This window comes from Lissotriton helveticus, chromosome 5_1 (assembly GCF_964261635.1).
Source record: "Lissotriton helveticus chromosome 5_1, aLisHel1.1, whole genome shotgun sequence".
Lineage (NCBI taxonomy): Eukaryota > Metazoa > Chordata > Amphibia > Caudata > Salamandridae > Lissotriton > Lissotriton helveticus.
The window spans coordinates 1,056,562,224-1,056,582,403 of record NC_136065.1 but is presented as its reverse complement, the minus strand read 5'-3'; the positions used below and the strand labels follow the sequence as shown (position 1 = coordinate 1,056,582,403).

Sequence of the window (20,180 nt, the reverse complement as noted above, 5' to 3'; positions counted from 1 at the left end):
TCTGTGTATACTGAACACAAGAGGTTGGGTTCCCTACACCTAAAATTGAGTGGAAGATCCTCCTATCCAAATAAAATAGCTGTGGATGAATACATCCTGTGTGGGAGACAGTCTCCTCAGAATCAAGGGTCCATCAAGAAAACAAGCATTGAAAATGCAATAGATCTCACCTTTGATTAAGTTAAAGCCATTTGCTTTGCTAATGGTATTGTATAGCAAAGCAAATGGCTTTAACTTAACCCTTTAGGTGCTGCCGTCGGCCAACGGTCGTCACGGGCACTACCTCCCCAGTGCTGCGTGCGACCGCTGGACGTCCAGTTCAGCACTGGATAATGGACAGCGCAGCACTGGGGAGGTTTGTTTACTAGCTCCTAAGGTGTTAATGAAAGGCGAGGCCTATTGCATTTTTAATGCTTGTTTATGTTGTCATTGGTGGGACATAGTAAGAGTAATAGCAACACACACCATTAAATCTTCTCAATGATAGAGGGACTCCCCATCCAATACTTCCTAGGTCAGCACTGAGGTGAAGGGACAGCAAAACCAATCCTTATCCTGAAAAGGACATTAACACCTGACCATGGAGAGGTTTAAAAGCAAAGAAAATAGTTGAGTTATAGGAGAGATGGGTCTGTTTTAAGAGTGGAGATGTATCTTCAGCTCCTTTCTAAATTGGACTAGATTTCGGGTGGTCTTCATTCATACAGGGATTCCTTTCCCGATCCAGAGTACATAAACAGAGCATGTTGCACTGTTTGTTTCTTTTTTGCACCTCTTCATCTCCACTCTGATGGACTGTGAATGGGCCAAGAGCCATCGGAGGTGGTGAGCTTGTCAGCCAGGTAGACGGGGATGCCAGTCCTGATGGCCGTGTAGATGATGCAGCTGGTCTTGAATATAGCCCAGGCCAGCAAGAGAAACAGGAGAGCATCATCTAGTTGGCAACATGGACATATATCTTCATATCCTGGATGATGTATAAGGTAGCCCTCAAGTGATGTAAGTATGAGTCTAGGGGGCGGTATAGAAGGCATTTCCACCATCTAAATGTGATAGTATGAGGAATTGAACAGCATTTTTGTAGTTGCTTTCTGGGAGGAACAATCAGCCAAGCACACCTTGTCCATCTCTAATACCACAGCTCTCCATTGTTGGCAACCGAAAAGAGAAAAGAAGAAATAATGCTTCTTCAAACACTTCCCCATGAACTATCACAAGAACAACTTCTAGCCTGCCAAACTCCCTCGAGCCCACATCAGATACCAACACACTCCTTAATGTCTACATCTACAACACGAATTATACAGAAATCACTGCTCTACTAAAAACGCATTTCTCCAAATCTAAACAATTTACACCCTGATGCACCTACAAATGCTCCAACAGAAAGCCATCAATTTTCAGGCCTTCAAGCACTGTGTCAATTAATTACCAGACCCTTTTAAGCCACCATTAGTCAACACATGTAATGCCATAAATCACTTCTACGCCGACAAGATCTACAAAGTGAGAACTTGCATCAGCAAAACAATGCAGACATCCATAGCAAGTTCAATCCCTCCTTATTAACGGTACAAACACTCTCTGAGTGACTTCTCGGCAGTCTTCAACACAGTTTACCATCATGCTCTGATTAATTCCCTTAACAACACACACACAGGCTTCTGTGACACATTCCTGCAATGTGTTCACAACTCTGCCTCAAAAGCTACTTCGCTAATGGCATTCTGCAATTTAAGAACTGCCTCGAATAACCCCGAATTGGATGTAAAGTACCCACTTTCAACTCAGCCAAAGACTGAATTCTTCTTCAATTGCTCCAATCAACCTCAGATTCAAGCCTGGATTTCTGGCATGGACGTTTTTATCATGATAACATATGTCAAAGACTCTGGATGCGGTCGTGCACTGCTTAACTTTAACTTGTCCTTTAAGGGAGTTGTTTACTGTGCTCCTGGGGATCACTCCCCACCGGGAGTGTTGGTGCTTCAGCCTGTGAGTTGCAGTACTACGCCATGTAGTGCTGTCTCCCTAGGGCACTAGATTTGCTGTTTCTGCAGCTCTATTTCTTTTGAAAAAAACCTTACTTGACTCGTTTCGTCCAATGTTAAACATAAGTGTCTTTATTAGCTCTGTTCATTCCCGATGTTTAAATCACATCTATATTTCATAAGTTCATTTCATTCTTCAATGCGTTAATACTTCCGTATTGAAATAATCTTCCTTATTTATATCCAATGCATTTCGGCATAAACTGCCTTCATCAGGGATATTTCTATAAACCTAAACAAATCAAACGCATATGTTAATTCATTATTTCAGGGGGTGACCCTCTAGACATCACTCTACCATAAAGCTCTCTTAAAATATGCATTCATAGTTATTCAATCATTGTGTTACATGATTCTGCTGAAAAAACTCTGTGTGCTATGTGTTATGCTTCCTATCACTAGGTGCGTTTTACGGTGCATTCTGGCATATGATGCTATTGATATATTATGTGTGATGGCTTAAAGTGTTTGTTTGTTCTTTAAACACGTGTTCTAAAGGGTGTCTAAGGCGTTGCTTCAGATTATTTTACATGAACGCGTTTGCGGGTACCAAACCATTATGAATGTGGTGACTAAGAGAAACACCTTTCTCAAAGCTATCTCTTGCTTCTGCTGCTTGCCTATAGCGGGTAATTGTATGGCCTCCATATCTTACTGAAATCTTGTCTGCTGTTAAAAGCGTGCTGTTACTTATACCGCTGCTGACCACCGTTCACCTTTCTAAAGTACTCTGTGAGTCTCTCTTCTTTGTTGTCTAATGTCTCTGTGTGCCTTATAACAAACGCTGCTGCTTCATCCAGTTTCAAAAGAAATAGAGCTGCAGAAGCAGCAAACATATGAAAAAGCACACTACCTTTTGGTCTCTTAGGACGTTTGGAACCAGGTGGTTCAAAAGCATCACAACAGAGCAGACAAACAATGTAATATCACTTGGACTCACCTTTTACCTAGCCTTCACAAGGAACAGATCGCCAGGGAAACACAGACAGCATGGTATTGCCTCTCCCTCCTAAAGAAAGTGGAATCAATCCATCTTAAAGCTGAATTTAGAACAACTGTGTAAGTCCTTGTCCTCACTCTTCTAGATGAGGCATCACTCTGCTTATCAGCCTTCCAGATATTGCGATGGCATCCCAGAAAGTCATCCTACACACTGGCTTGACTCAAAGATCAGAAGAACTCTGACCACACAACGCAAACATTGAAAGAATTATGCTGGGGTTCACAGTGGGCCATGCCACTACCATCTTAAAGACCAGCTGCAAAACCAACAAGACCATGAGAAAACACAGCCTGAATTATTTGGACAAGAAATGAAAAAATCTTAGGGTGATGATGCTGTCTCTAAGTTGCGATGATGATAACATAGGATGTATCACTATGACAATTTTGAGGTTTTCACAATGACAGCACATGGCTGTAAGGCTGATAACCGATTAGCTGCCTCTAGGCTTCAATGCTGCTAAAGTAAGAGCTATCCCTATGCTGCTATATTGGTACCCTTGACTGTCACTAGGCTGCGATGTTGATAGTCACAGGGATGTCCCTAGGTGGTGAAACCTCAGTGGCGTCCCCAGGCTATACTCATGATACACTCAGGCTGCAATGGTGATAGCCTTAAAATTTCGGAGATGCTGCGATGGCGAGTCACTGTGTTTGCAAGCAGAAGTACATACCCTGCCTCTGGTTTCTTAACCGTCTGTTTCAAGCCAGGTCTAGAGATAGCTGTAACTGTCTCACCAACTTATTAAAAAAAACAAAAAAAACACGTGCGTCAATAATTTTAGGAGGTTTAATTAGCCCTCTTTGTCCACTGGTCTCTTAAAATGTCATGTAGATTCGTTTTCACTCACCACAGCATGGGGAATGGGGCGTGTCTGCCAACTTCACACCAGTCTTGCACTGTCAGTGATGGCCTTCTTACTGATTACATGTGTACAGCTGTCTGAAAAGGAATACGTTTTAGTGTCAGAACTGCTAGGGCCCCTTTCACATTTTTGCCATTATGTTTTTGCATTGGTTTGAAAAATTAAATAACACATGCCTATTGGATTTTCCAATGCTTGTTGCTGTTGCTTTCAGCCACTCAAGCCCGTGCCGTGTAACAAAAAACCCGCAGGCCAGCACCAGGTCAAAGGCTCTCGGAGAAGAAGGGAAACGTTTTGCCCTGTTGCCAACAGATCTGGGCTTCTTAGAAAAGTCTCTTTCGCTTGTCAGCTCAAGTGTCAGAATGACGAAAAGCCTCAAGAAGTGGCGCACGCGTAGCCGAAGGCGGGAGTCGCCGATGGTGTCCGATACTGTGCTTTATCAGCTTACTCCACAGGACAGACACTCTGCATGGTAAAACCAGGAGGTGGGAGGAGTGTGCAGTGTGGGAGGGTTCAGGTTACTGTGTGCTTCATACAGATCTGACTCACGAGCAGCAAACCCCATGAAGCCCGTCCGCAGAGCTGTACTTGCACAAGCAGCGCAATATTTGAGGGGCAATCAAACTCCTAATTATTGTGCACTTGCCCATGGGATAGACTCATACTGAAATTCAACCAGTACAGAACATTTTCTGACTTAATCCTATGATGGATAGGTTTAAATGTGTTTCAGCATGGAAACGGAGAAAATACAGCCAAAAGTGTCTTACCTGTGGAAAACAAACGTCGCGTTGGATAAATGCACTTCAGTGTCATATGAACGGATGGACATTTGCATGTAGCTCGTCGTCGTAAGGAAGTGTCATAAAAAACAAGCTCCGTACAGGAAGCAACATTTCCGTTGCTATGACACCAAAATGCAAAGTGGTGTTGGACTGTCCACAGTCCCTACGGACACGCACATGCTGTTTGCTGTGGACAAATGGCAAGAGCTGCCATGTTTGTCCATGCAAACGCGTGCATGAGCCCTCTGCAGAATTGATTCCAAAAGGTACTCACAATAGCGAGAGCGGCGCATGCGCTGCTTTTGCCAGGCGAGACCTAAAACCTTGACCCAAGCTTAGACTCTGAAACAGCTGTGAACTGTAAAATATTACCTTAGCTTAACTGGAACAGGGGAAGCAATCTTTCTGCTCAGTGATAGCCAATGCTACCACGTTTGTGCTCCTTGCTGACATGTAAAGCCGCACTCTTGTGCCTGGCAATGTAGGTGATGGATTTTCTACTTATAGCTCAGCTCTTAAAGTTTATATTTTTGTATCAATTTGAAGGTCATTTGTACTCTCTCCTATGACTTCAGAGCCTGCACTAGTGTAACGTCTTTGTTTCGGTTTCATTACATGATCTCCATTGGACCCCTATGTATAAAAACATAAACATTTGTATCTTGAATGGATGAATGAATAATGGGGTTTATTGAGCACAATGAATGCCCGGATGCGTCTTGGCACTGTGCGAGATAGGGAGAAGTGGAACTCAGTTGTCGGCTTGCAGGGAAAAAAAACAGGTTTTCAAAGATTTCCTAAATATGGAGAGAGATGCAGCTGCTTTTAGATTATAAGAGAGACGGTTTCAATGTAATGCTGTGGACCTATAGAAACTTCTGTCACCCCAGGACAAACGTTTGAAAGATGGCTCCACCAAATGCATAGTGGAACTGGAGCGCAAAGTAGGTAGGGCCCTGCCCATGAAAGGTCTTATAGGCCGTGCCTAAAGATTTGAAGATGACACATTTTCAGGAGGAATGGCAAAGCAGAGTTTTTAAGAGTTTGTAATTTCTTTAAGGAACCCTTGGGTAGATCTAAATAAAGACTGTTGCAGTAATCCAGTTTTGCGAGAAAAAAAAGTGCGATGACCACAGGGTTTAAAAGATCAAAGAGTATGAATTTTTCACATGTTTAAATCACTCTAAGAGCATGGAAGGAGGACGAGGTGACCTTATTCACTTGGATTTTGTATTTCAGTCCATTATCTAATAGCACCCTGAGATTTTTAACCTTGGAGACGGGTGTTGGAAGTGTTCCTAGAACCAATGGCAGCCACGCCAGGGACCAGAAAGACGTGCTGTTCCCGAAAAGAATAACTCCCGTCTTTGAGGAGTTCAGTTTCAGACAATAGCAATCCATCTATTTACTGACTGCACTCATGCAGTTCGTAAATAGGTTACTTAAGTGGACCTAATTTTTAGAGAGTGAGACTACTATCTCCGTATCATCAGCATACAATGCTAATCATCGGCCAGATGATTTTATGAGCGCAGCCAAAGGTGTTACATACAGGTTGAACAGCGTTGGGCTCAATGATGATCCCTGCTGAACTCCACATCGTAAAGAACAAGGTTCTGAAGTGAACTCCTCTACGGACATTGATTGTCGTTGTCCTGAGAGAAAAGACTGCAGTAGGGCTAGCACCTGGCCATCTCTCCCAAGGCTACGAATAAGGTCAACCAAAAGTCTTGTCTCTGCTTGGACAGCTTTATGCTCATTAGTGTACTAGGGGATCCCCCTGCACCCGCGGTGTGATTCACAGACTGATTCATTTTCTTTATTTGCAAACTCCGAATTGGCATATGAACAGATTTCCTTTAAGAGACATATAAGAAAGTCCTGAAGAAATCAAAACAAATATTTTACCATATTTATTGATGCACTGTTTGACATTGCTAAAATTTCCAAATATTCACCAGCTTATATCCGATGCAGCATTCTACAGCATCATGTAACCTCCTACAAACCATCAAAATAAAAAAAGACTTTGGTTGATAAGGTAATGCTGCTGTGTAAAACTTTCATGAACATTTTAACCAGACGATGAGAGGTGGGAGGAAGTGACTGGTTAGATGAAGACAGAAGAGATGACAATGGGGTAACTTGCTGCAACTGAGCTTCCTTAACACCGGTTAGACCTGGCATATTTTGGCATGTTTCACCTGTCTTTTTGCTTTCTGACTTCCTGTTTTTTATGGTATGCTGGATTTCGTTTTTGCCGGTATTTTGTCTCTGCACAGTTTACCACTGCTGAGCAGTGCTAAAGTGCAAGTGCTTCCTCTGAAAACTGTGTTACTGATTGTTATCCATGATTGGCATATTTGATTTACTAATAACTCGTTATTAAAGTTCACTGTGTGTGCCCAGGACCTATAAATCAAATGCTGCTAGTGGGCCTGCAACACTGATTGTGCCACCCACACAAGTAGCCTTTCAAATGTGTCTCAGATATTCCACTACAATGTCTGTGCACGCAGTTTTAAACTGCCATGCCGACATGGCAAGAGCACATCTAGCTAACCCTTTCTTTTTATTATATTTAAGCCACCTCTAAGGTAGGCCTAAGGTAGCCCCATGGTCAGGGTGCAGTGTATTTTAAAGGTAGGACATGTAGTAGTGTGTTTTCACATATCCTGATAGTGAAATATTGTGTATTTAGTTTTTCACTATTGAAAGGCTATCTCTTCCGTAGGTGAACATGGCGTCTGCCTTGAAACATCTTTCAAGTGCATATTCCCATTGGAATATGATAGAATGTTGGAGTTTGGGATCTCCAAACTCACAAAATTTAAAAATACATCTTTTAGTGAAGATGGTTTTTAAATTGCGTGTTTGGATATGCCACTTTTAGAAAGTGGGCATTTTCTTGCTTAACCATTCTGAGCCTGCCTGTGTGATCCTCGTCTGTGTAGCTGACAGCTGTGACCTCCTGCATACACTCTAGACAGTCACACAGAGGGAGCTTAGGCGTGCCTTGCATATCCTGATGACTCATCTACAGGCTGATGGGTCTTCCTGAGCTAAGAGTAGTGAGAGGAGTTGCCACTGACATATAGATAGGCCTGGAACTGTCCTACACAAATAAGTCTGCACCTCCTGGAGAGTCTCTGGGGCAGAGCAGTAAAGAACTGGATCTTATGAGCAAGAAGGACTTTCTTTGAAGTATGCCTCCTTCAAAGGCCAGAACTAGTAAACATATTGGGACCCTGACCCCAGAACTTTAGAACTCTTTTGGTCTAAGGAACCTGCCAAGAAGAAGAGTTGGAGAAGCTGTCAGGGGAAACTACCACTTTGCTCTGTGCTCTGCTGTGTTGGCCTGCAGTGTCTGCTTCTATGTTGGGCAGTGAAAGGACTGGACCGAACTTTCTGCAACATATTGCCTGAGTTTCTCCAAGGGTTTGAAGTAGAGCTTACCTCTAGTATGAAGTCTTAGGAACATCAAAGACTTCAGATTCATCTGATAACAACACTGGGAACTGGGTGTTTTGTGCTGCAACAGAAGAAAAACAACGATGACACCGTTAACGACACCACTGCTGACTCCGTGACCTGAAGGCACTGCCCGGAGCATCGCCCCACTTCACAACATAGCCCTGGTCTCACCGACGCTGCTAGCTGGTGTCATAATTGAGCCGCTGCTTGCACTGTGACCTGTGGGCACCGCACCTTGCATCACCACACTTCACATTGCTGCCCTGGTATCAGCGATTATGCCAAGACTTCATCACACATGCTGCTGCCTGCTCTGTGACCAGTGGACACTGCTTGTGGAGAACACAAAGCATCACTCCCCTTCACACCGCAGCCCTGTTCTCACCAATGCTGTCACACCCTGCTGACATCGACAGCAGGCCACGCTGCCTGCACCATGGCCTGTCCACGCTGCTATTAAGCTCACAAAGCATTGCCACGCGCCACACCGCAGCCCTGGTCTACTGACATCAGCACCATCCACTCCAGCCTCGTCAACTGATGCCACTGCTTGCACTGCGACCTGTGGGCACTGCACGAAGCACCTGCCCACTTCGCATTGCAACCGTGGGTCTACTGACCACAGTGCTTCAGCAATGATGACGACACTGCCTGCACTGTGACCTGCGGACACCACACGTTGCATCGCCTAGCTTCTCATGGCAGCCCTGGTCTCACTGACAAAGCAAGATGCCCTCACTGAGCCGCTGGTTGCACCATGACCTGTGGGCACCGCACATCACATCATCCCGCTTCGCATCACAGTCCTGACGCCATTGACCCGAGAGCTCCTGACATCAACCTCACTGAGTTCGATCCCCAACATGTGTGACTTCAAGGACCTGACAACTCCTGTGCCAACCTCTGGAACTGATGCCTGCAGACGCCGTCTCTGCCCCCTCTTCGGAGCTCATTGCAAAGTCACTGACACCCTACATTTCCAAAGGTACTGTTTGCGGTTCTTCCCGACACTGTAGATCTCACAGTTGGCCTGAACTGTTGGATTTGTTGTTCACAACGCCGTGATAATTCCGGATAGAGCTATTCACTTCAAGGAAATGTCTTTTAATTTGAGTCTTGCAATATTCGTATCTTTGTTACTGTATGTTGGATGTTTATCGTTTTGGTCTTGTTTTACAGAGAGAAATATTGGCTGTTTTTCTAAACTTGGTGTGGTGTTCTTTTTTAGTTATTTCAATGTATTACTGAGTATTTTGTGCAAACGCTTAACACATTGCCTCTGGGATTAGCCTGACTGCTCGTGCCAGACTACCAAGGGAGTGAGCAGGGGCTATTTTAGAAGTGTAGCTCCCTTATCCTAAATACAAGGAAGGGTCCTTACTTGGACAGAGTACACACCTGCCAACTAGAGACCCTCATTTCTAACAATGCCCATGACTGAACTATTCATGGAGAGAGGTGAACCCAAGCCTACAATGGACCATTCATTGTCTTCTTGGTAGCTGGAGAAGCAAAATGTAAAACAGTTAATATAATAAAAATGTGCATACAAAGGGTAGTCCAGAAACTAATGTTTTTGTTGGTAAAAGCACCTGATGTCGTGCTTTCACTTTAATGGTGGCCATACCCCTTTCTTTAGATGCCGCTTGCTGTAACCTGAATACGGTGAGCAGCGTCTAAAGAAAGGGGTGCGGCCACTATGAAAGTGGTCTCGCATTTTCAAGAGTTTGAGTTATTGGCATTAGAAATGACAATGCCTTTTAAATATGTGTTGGTTTTGAAAACACAATAAATAAAAGGCATTGTCATTTATAATGCCAATAACTTAAACCCTCGCAAATGTGAGACCTTTTGCATTGCAAATGCTTGTTTAGTGTTATTTTCTGTGACAGTGTGTACCCTGCTGTAACTGTTGCCATAAAATCATCTCAGTCTCTCCGCCCTCTCCTTTGTCCCATTGTATACCGTTCCATCTGGAGTGTTAATTTCTGAAATAAAACTCCTTTCCGATTTTCCTCTAAATAGATTGGCCATTAGTTGCCCTGTTACTTTCTTCAAAGAACTGTTTGACTAGCTGAGCTTAAAGATAATTTGCCCTATCCATCTCAAAGTCTCAAATCTGTCCACTGAGTCGTACCACCCAAGTACATATCTTTGGTGACTGTGTGTTTGTGCTGTCATACTGCTTCCAGTAAATCTTCCCCTAGATTTTGCTTCTCTAATTTTCTTACGGAGCACTGCCCCTACTATAGGTTTACCCTAAAGCACCTCTTTGAATGTGTGCCAGACTACAACTGTGTATAATTCACCTTTGTCTTTATCAGATAGGTAATTCTGAGTACATTGCCATGTTTGCCTGCACTATAGGGTTTCCTAAAAGGCCAGTGTTTTAGTTGCCATGAGCCACTTCTCTATATTTTTGCATCCATGAGTCAATCTAGTGTGCATGTAGCAGTGACATGGTTAATCAAGTTTTGGGGCCCTGTTTGACTTTCTTGGTTGCGGAGATAAGCTGCTTGTCAACCAACATATGTCCAAGCATGGCGTAACTTTTATGTAGCATCAAAAAGTGTGAATACTCCATCTTCAATTGGTATTGAGTTTTCCAGCTGTGTTTCTTTTCTTGTAACCAGGATACCACCCCTATGTCCAAGATGGTGTTGGTGCTTCCATAATGATTATGTGTTTCATAAATGTCTCCTCTCTTACCAAAGTTTAGGATCCCCCGACATTGAGTGGGCAAGAAGTCCAAGTTGTGACAGTGTGAATTGTGTTTCATAGAAAGACTTTGTGACCCACTTGGGAACATATAGCAAAGCCAAGGCCAAGGCTCAATTCAGATGTTATGTTATGCAGGTTTGTAGAGCTCCTTATCCCCCAGGAGGAAATCCTAGAGCTGAGCAGGTGTGAGTCTAGCCAAACCTGATTGCCGAGTCGGACTACTCGAAATGTAGGTCCACGGCTTCTTGGAGAATTTAAGAAGTGAGGATGAGGTTTTTATGTGTTATATGTAGCTGCAGGTTGTTCAACACTTTAGGAGCAATGTAGGAGCAGACTCAACCACCAGATGTGGTTTTCTGTATGCATGGGATGTGTGCTGGTAGGAGCCTGGACAAGCGGCGGTATGTTGACGGTTTGTGAAAGCAGATGTGATTCTTGAGGTATGTTTGGCCAGTGTTATGTCTTGCCTCGAATGTGGGGGTAAGGAGTTTGAATTGTGCTCGCTTGTGTATGGGGACCCAGTGGAGCACCTCAGGTGTGATGTAATGTGAGTGCAGTGTGAGAGTTTGAGAGTGATTCTGATTGTCAGGTTCGGAAGGGTCTGTAGGCTTCAGATGAGTTTTTGTTGATCCTGGCATAGAGTGTGTACCCATAATCCAGCTTGATACCTGTGATTGCTTTCCATCATCCTCCCTTGCCTTTATTATGATCCTACACTACAATCCCCAGGTTTTGAAGATTAAGTATAGTCAGTCCTGCTACACTTTTGGGGGGTAATAAAAATAATTGAACTGAGATTTCTTTACATCTTAGGCATTGCTGATCAACGCCCAAACGTTATATCTTCTGGCGGTAACAGACGTCTGTGCCTAGGTGAAAAGCTCCTGCAGGAAGAATAAGCATTTAGAGGGGACTATATTACCTTGGACATTGGTCGAAGTTATTAGGAGCTCCAGTGCTTAATTTGAGTTGGTGATTGCAGGTGTGGCACACCAGCATTCATTTTTAGGCACCAGCACTTATTTTTCATCATCAGACCTTGACCCTGATCAAGAAAGGAAAAAACACAATGGTGGAATGAAGCGGGGATAGAAAAACAGTGATGTTGGGAGAAACCAGGGACGAAAAGCAGCCTGCAAGAGTGAGATAAAGAGACATTGAGTGACTGGTGAGGGATTAAAGAGGTGTGAGGTGGAATCAAGACTACGCAGCCTTTATATTCATTACCTCGACCTTCAATAGTTTCATCTGCTGCCTTCTATGCAAAACGTTGGCCCGACACTTATTCTTTTAGTAATTAAGTACTGGTCATGATTGTCTTGCCAATGACCTCTCCTACCTGGAGCCCTTGACCAATATTCCAGGTGAATGTTAATATCGAATCCATCCCCAAAATGTTCCTCAAAACGTCTCCCTTCCCAAAACATTTCTCAACAATCCCAAATCAACCCAGTCAAGCAGGATTGCTCCTTTCATTCCATTAAGGTAGTGAACAAGTATATAAAGAGAACACTAAAATGGAAGGAAATAGGGACTATGATCCACTAGGAATCTAAATGATAAAATAGTTAGGTTAGGCCTAGCAGTGTTGGAGGTCAATATTTTGCTGCTCCATTCTTAGGTTTGCCTCACATATCCCATTGCAGAGAGATTCAGCAAAGCTCGTCAAGTCTAGTTGTCTTTCTTTGAGACCCAGTCTGCTGATGAGAGTCTCTGCAAGGTCCCGCCAAGGGACAAGCAGTCCGTTCACTGTCTGTTCATACACTTCTAGCTGCTCGTGTGTGGATGCGACAGCTCTAACATTGAGGTTTTCCGTGGGAACATGTGCGTCATGTGATAAGTTTTGATTGGACACACTACACGAGACGTGCTTTTTTATTTGATTCAAAGATGATGCCCTAATGGTTTTTTTAATGATGAGAAGAAAATGACATTATGACACCTTGAAAGTAAACACTAAAGGAGTATTTTACTGATGAAAGATTGGCATCTATATTGACCTTGATACACAGTATTGAATATTTTGGAGAGCGGTTTCCATCCTGTATGTCACAGGGTGGATAGTATATTCCTCATTGGTGGATAATTGGTAACAGAATCCCCAGGGTGTAGAGAACACTGGTCTGTTATCTGGCGGGTCCTGATGAAGGTGGTGTTTATCTGCTTCGTATGCCACCGAAACGCGTTGACCAAGGCCATTTAGATCCTGCTATATGTAGTTATCCTAAAAGGGTCACAGAGACTGAAACCAACATTATGTCTCAGCTTGTACAGATATATGCGGTTGTGAGTGGGATATGAATGTAATATAAAAGATTTGAGTGTATGAGAGTTGATTGGTATCTTAGTGTTGTTTCTCTACCTGGGGTTTAAGATGTTGTAACATGAAAACACAATTTTATATTGTAAAGATATTTGATCATGTTGTAAATATGTACCTTTGATATGTTCAAATGATAAAAAAATGATAAAATAATAATCTTGATGAAAGAAAATAAACAAAGTTAAACTACTAGAAATGTGTACATGTCCATGGAGTTGATTTTGGCTTACTCTATGAACAGCCCATGTTTAAATTCATAATTGAATCTTAGGAAAGGAAATATAGGTCACGAGGGAACTTTTTCACAGCATACACTTCTGAAGTTGCATCATTTCTCCTCATCTGAGCGTAATGGTGAATTGTGTTGCAACTGTGCTGACCTGTTGCACCTGTACAGTGACTCCCCATTTGCCCGTCAAATTATCCCCTTCGTTGAATGTCTTGTTTTGCCACACTTGCCCATCTCTTTGCCATGGAGGCCTGAAGTCTTACTCCCAGTGTAGTCCGGCCCTGTGAGTCATTTCACGGGCTTCAGTGAGAGACTTTGTAGAACTGAGACGTCCTGTCCATTTGAAGCTGATGTGGAAGGGATGGCTCCATCTATATTTCACATTCTTCTTTCTAAAAACTGTGCTCACTGTGTGAAGGTCTCTTTTTGCTGCTGTGGTATGAGGGACAGGACATGGAAGATCGATATGCAATAGCATTGTGGAAAAATTAGTTATTTGAGTGGACTTTTGCATAATCTGATCATTGTCCTCAAATTTATGGAGGCATACCAAGATTTTGGGAGCAGTTGATTTTTTTCACCAATCTGAGAGTAACCCATTGTACTCTATCAATGCTGCAGGCCATGTCCCTTCTAGTAGGGTGCCAAATATGTTATATACACATTGCTTAGGTTCCTCATCCTCTGCATCCTGAGGCACTCTTCGAATCCAACCGTTGTTTCTCCCTGAGCGTTTTGTTCCAAGTCTTACTGCTTTTGTATGCAGCAATCACATCCACCGATAATAGGAGGAAGACTCTAAATTCTTTGTCAAGACTTATCTCATCTAATGTCTCTTCCAAAGAGTGGATGTTGTTTCCTAGGTCAGTGATGTCTTTTTCACCTCCTTCAAGCTTTCCTTCAGTTTATCTTTAATACCACCAATCTCAGCTTTGGTGTTGTGAGAGAATTCTTTCATAAAGCTTTTGCTGGCTCATTTATCATCCTCTGTACTGTGCGTGTCTACAATTAATGTGCAGCCCTGTGCAAGATACCACCTACTAAACCAGTGACCAGCCAGGTCGGTATTTACTAAAATAAACAGATCTTTTAGTACGGAGCTACTAAAATTCACATATCCATTAAATAATCAAACAATTTTCATATTCTACGATTTGATTCTTATTTTGCATTACGATATCATGCTAATACCATTTGTGATACAGATTATTATTTCTAACACTAGTTTATAGTCTTTTTAATGTTCACATGGTATGTAATCTGCCGCTACCGTGACTCAGCATCACATTGCTTTGCCGCAAACACGTGTTGGCTGAATGTGAGGTTGCTGCGGTAGCTGCAGATTGGTATACAACCTTTACACCGCGGTCAAAATACCGCGGTGCCATTACGACGCATCTTTTACAACGCAAGTTGTTACCACGACTTGCGCTGGAGGGCGCTCTAGACTGAGGAGTAGTAGATTTACTATTCCAACACCTTCCTTACTGTACGTAGGCTGGAGTTGGAATAGTAAATCTTACTATTCCTAAGTCCAGCACCCTACAGCGCAAGTCGTGGTAACGACTTGCGTTGTAAAACATGTGTTGTGATGTACCGCGATCATTTTGATCACGTTGTAACATCGTACAACCCTGCAGATTACATACCATGTAACCATTAAAAAGACTATAAATTGGTGTTAGAAATAATAATCATGTATCACAAATGCCATTTTAAACAAATGGTCTCCGTTTCCAGATACCTAAGAGCCTTGCTAGTTTATTCAGATAACAACCAACACACACTGGGGTCGATTGTGAAAATATGGTATTGTGTACAAAAAAGGGGAGAAATGCTCCTCTTTTAGGTGTCCCCTCACTCACCAGGGTTGCCCCACGGTGACATGCTTCATCATTGGGGCCATCCCAGTCCTCTACGGGCTGGGGCGTGCTGCGACTTGCGAAAGTTACGTAGGAGCACTTTATTAGACTATGTGTGGTGCATGTGTATTTGAGGAGTGGACTATGTGATGTGTGTTAAAAATACCTCCCCAGTAGGTTTACAATAAACTTTATTCTTGCCTCTAGGTGGTAATATTAAAAACGGGGTGGAAAGATAGGCTGCCCTAAACGTAATGTGTCCAGATGTACCTATCAACTCCTATCGTCGACATGTTTCGTGCATACCCCAAGCACTTCTTCGGGACTACACAGGGACCAGCCCTGTGTTCGCCACTCCTTAACTCTTCAATGAGATATTGATGAATAAGTTTTAAATTTTAAAGTTAAAATTAGACTGCAGCAAACTATATTAAGTGCATGCAATGATACCTACGTATTTGTTCCAAAAACACGTGGCTCATTTCCTGAGACCTAACTGGGCCCCATGGATTCGGAGGGGTTCGGTATCCTAGCAGGCACCTAGCAGGCACCTACTTGTGTCCCTCGGAGGGACACAAGTAGGTGCCTAAAAGTAGGAGGTATCCGGTGCACAAAGCTGCTAGGATACCGAACCCCTCCGAATCCATGGGGCCCAGTTAGGTCTCAGGAAATGAGCCACGTGTTTTTGGAACAAATACGTAGGTATCATTGCATGCACTTAATATAGTTTGCTGCAGTCTAATTTTAACTTTAAAATTTAAAACTTATTCATCAATATCTCATTGAAGAGTTAAGGAGTGGCGAACACAGGGCTGGTCCCTGTGTAGTCCCGAAGAAGTGCTTGGGGTATGCACGAAACATGTCGACGATAGGAGTTGATAGGTACATCTGGACACATTACGTTTAGGGCAGCCTATCTTTCCACCCCGTTTTTAATATTACCACCTAGAGGCAAGAATAAAGTTTATTGTAAACCTACTGGGGAGGTATTTTTAACACACATCACATAGTCCACTCCTCAAATACACATGCACCACACATAGTCTAATAAAGTGCTCCTACGCAACTTTCGCAAGTCGCAGCACGCCCCAGCCCGTAGAGGACTGGGATGGCCCCAATGATGAAGCATGTCACCGTGGGGCAACCCTGGTGAGTGAGGGGACACCTAAAAGAGGAGCATTTCTCCCCTTTTTTGTACACAATACCATATTTTCACAATCGACCCCAGTGTGTGTTGGTTGTTATCTGAATAAACTAGCAAGGCTCTTAGGTATCTGGAAACAGAGACCATTTGTTTAACTTAGTATTTGGAGGGCGAGCCTAGCTACAATTCCTCTAACTCCCTTCCTTTTTTGTTGTCACAAATGCCATTATCATGATATCGTATTAATAAATAAGAATCAAATCGATGAATATGAAAATTGTTTTATAGTGATTTGTTTTCCACATGCTTTTCGTGTTTACCATACTTGGGCAGACTAATTAAACACTTGTATTTCAAGTGGTAACAAAGGTGTTGTATTTTGCCCCATTTCAGTGAGGAGTTCCTGTCGCTGGCTTACTGGACCACAAACATACAGTGGTGGCTCATCTCCCAAAATGGTTTTAGAAATCCTAGTTTGGCCCATCTGTAGCAAGGGAAAGATCTTGGGCTTCTGCGCTCCATGTGGCGTCTAGGCCTGAGTCTGTGGATAATGCTGTTTCCTGGTGCACTTGTCTTCCTTTAGTGGTCTGATATTGTTCATAGGAGGTCGCTCAACCCTTCAGTAAGATTTTTGGACATAGCTATCCTTCTATGGGCCACTCCACGTATGTGGCCTCCTTGGCACTTATCAATGGGCGGTACCAGGTTGGCCACCACTTCTCCAAAGCACTTATGGATTGTGGCCTGTCCTGTGTTGGAGCCTCTTCAGGGAAAGGTGTTTCCTTGCTGCCCTGAGGCTTAATATGAAACATCTTGTGGTGCCCAGGGAAGTATATTTTGCTTTCAGTTCCCGATGTTTTAACTTGAACTGTTGGCTTCATGTTTTTCTTTCAGGACAAAGTATCACTGGCTCGGCCCATGCCTCAGCCCGGATCAACACAAAGGGGCCACCAGGGTGAAGGCCTCAGCTGCCAGCCTATACCTGCTTCTAGATAGGGTGGCCAGCACCGGTTCTTGCAGAATCTCTTCTGTTGGGTGCAGTCCTCTCTCTGGGGCTTGGCCAATAACAAGGTTTCAGACCATTCAGTGACCTGTCATTTGTTGTGTCTTGGACACTGCTTAACATGTCCTTAGTTGCCAGGAAGGACATATTTTAATCTACTGGTGCATGTTCAGAGTCCCTCACAGTCTCCCCACACTTAGCTCATACCAGGGAGTGGCCAGACGAGTTTAGGACTATTTTTGGATGATGCTTATTTCCTTGCTGTTGATTATAATTACATGCAGGGCCGGCTTTAGAGCAGTTCAACTGGTGCGCTGACCTGTGGAGGGGGCGCTGACCTTGGGGGAGAGTGCTGTGTTTAACAAAAACTTTTAATTGGAGAGCTGAGGGGCAGGTGTGCCCGGTGGTAGTGAGAGAATTCAAAGAGGTGGTCATGGGGTGTGGGGGTGCCAAAAATGATTGTCGCACTAGGCGCCACTTGCGCTAAAGTCGGCCCTGATTACATATCTGCCGCCATTTTGTGCTCGGCTCAGTGCTGCCCCAAACAAAACTATATAATTTTCTTCTGTGCTTTGGAAAGTGTAGTTGAAGGCTCATATTGGCATTGGAGGTTAAGCACTAGAGTTTGTTTCTCACTGTGGTTTAAATGCCCTCCCCCACGCCACTGATTTAGGGTTATTTATACCATCGTGACTGGTATTTTAATGTCCCTGCCATACAAACATTTGAAAATTCACCCAAAGCTGGTGTTTTTCCCCCTTATTAGTACATATTTTAAACAGTAAATGCTAGAAGAAAACAGATGGCCTAATGACCCCTGATTGAAAATGAAAGTAAACAAAGAAAGGCCGTGTTAATAATGAACACAGACGCCTTTATATAAAGTTTTACTTAATAATCTTGTCAGGGCCTTTGCAGAATCTTAAAACATGAACAGATGGCTGGTGTTTTTCTCCGGGAAGGGTGCAAAACCTATCCTGGCTCCTAAATCTAAATGCTGGAAAATAAGTATGTAGCCACTCTCAAATGGGTATTAGCAAAGATGACTGGCCTATGGTCCAAGGACGGCCACCTATACACTGCTGGTTGTAAAGCGGACTACCCTTGTGAGTAACAGAGACGAAAGAATCTGTTAGTGGAACACCGTTAAAAAGGAATGGGCAATTTGCATGGTGATCAAGAAACCATTTTGGCTAATTTAACGAGAGAAGTTCAGTCTGGAGATCAGATTGTAAGTAGAGGATGATGGTTGAAGGCAGCACAATGTGGCAAGCTCCCTTCAGCGAAAGGAAAGAAAACAAATTGCAGGCCCATTTGTTCTGCTGTTTTTCAAATCATGTCCCAGTCCACCAAAGACATGAGCAGCCTATTACTGCAAAACAAGAGTTTTGGTTTAGATACTGCATTTTCGAAAGTGGAGGCTAAATTGAAAGGGCGTGCTGCCAGAGTCACAAGGCCCAAATCCAAGCTGTATTTGGCATGTGAAAAAAGCATACAACATTTTTGGACGGTACAGTGGAAAATGTGGCTGATGCCAAAGAGCGTTTTGGTGAATTCAACAATGTGTGGTTGTATCTGCCCATCTGCTGTAATTTGAAGAGGACAAAAAACAGGTGGGTTGAGAGAAGATATTAAAAAGATCACACTCAGTACTATGTCTCTAGACTTAATACATGGCAAAAACAAGAGTGCAGTAGACTCAGTTTCGTTGTGGTGCTGACGATTTGCTGATTACCTTCTTAACTGTAGACTGTGCCTGGCCCTGTCTTCTCAATCAAACTCTTCTGCCTGTGGCTGCAGGCTTTCCAAGGTCCTTACAGCTGCATTGAGAACCCACCATGCTCCGATTTCCTGGTCCTGCATCCTATTGCTTTGTTTATATAAAAATCACACCAGTCTGTGTGGACCTGGAGTCACTCTCAGAACAAGGCAAAACAAGTCTTACTGCTCTGGAGTATTGTCTGCAGCCAAGCTTGGCCACCTTGCCTAAATTCTGTACTTTGTGATTGCCCACAGTCGGATTCAGGGCAAATTCCTCTTTCTGAGATCTCACCTAGTCACTTCCCATTAAAGTGTAGTCTGATTGTGTTGCTTTCAGCACCACCACAGCTTGTGGTGCCCTTTGAGTAGCTGATTCGGCTACTGCTTTTTGTGGTGGTTTATCTTATGCATTAGCCCTCTATAACCTCTGCAAATTTCAGATGGCCCTAAGTCCTACGTTGGCCATCTTGGCCCGGTCTGAAAAGCAAAATTAATTGGCTAAGTGTGACGGGGCGGCGGGTCAACCCTGTGAGGTTAAGGATGAGGAGCCCGTTTACCGTGACTGGTGGTCAGCTGTTCCTCTTTCGCCCTTTTCTCTCCCCATCCAGCAGCCATCGTACCCTCCTGCGGAGGAGTGGTCAAACCCTGACTCTGTGTACCCTTGGGGATGCGAGGTTGAAACTGGACAGTGCGCCTTTAAGCCTGAACACCTCGATGACGAAACTCCGCCCATCTTGAACGTCGTCACGTCAAAAGAAGGAAGATCCCGGAAGACGCCGGAAGACCTTTCCCCGGAGGACGAGAGTGGTGTGGAGTGGAGAACGAGTACGGAGCAGATCGCGACCAGCCCAGCTGAAGCCAGCAAGCCAGGAGGCCAACGTTTCCGTGAATCGCCCCGCCACGCTCCCGCGGGAGGAGCGTGGCTTACAAAGGTACAGGACAATGTTGCGGGGTGGGCG

General features: G+C 43.7%; 1 long non-coding RNA gene across 1 annotated transcript in view; it reads left to right on the top strand.

The window, feature by feature from the left end:
* LOC144755102 (uncharacterized) overlaps positions 1–19,957 on the top strand; it is a 49,510-nt gene extending 29,553 nt beyond the window's left edge. The window contains exon 3 of the long non-coding RNA XR_013594840.1: positions 19,830–19,957. This is a non-coding gene — a long non-coding RNA (uncharacterized LOC144755102). The remainder of the gene's footprint in view (positions 1–19,829) is intronic.
* Positions 19,958–20,180: the final 223 nt, after the last annotated feature.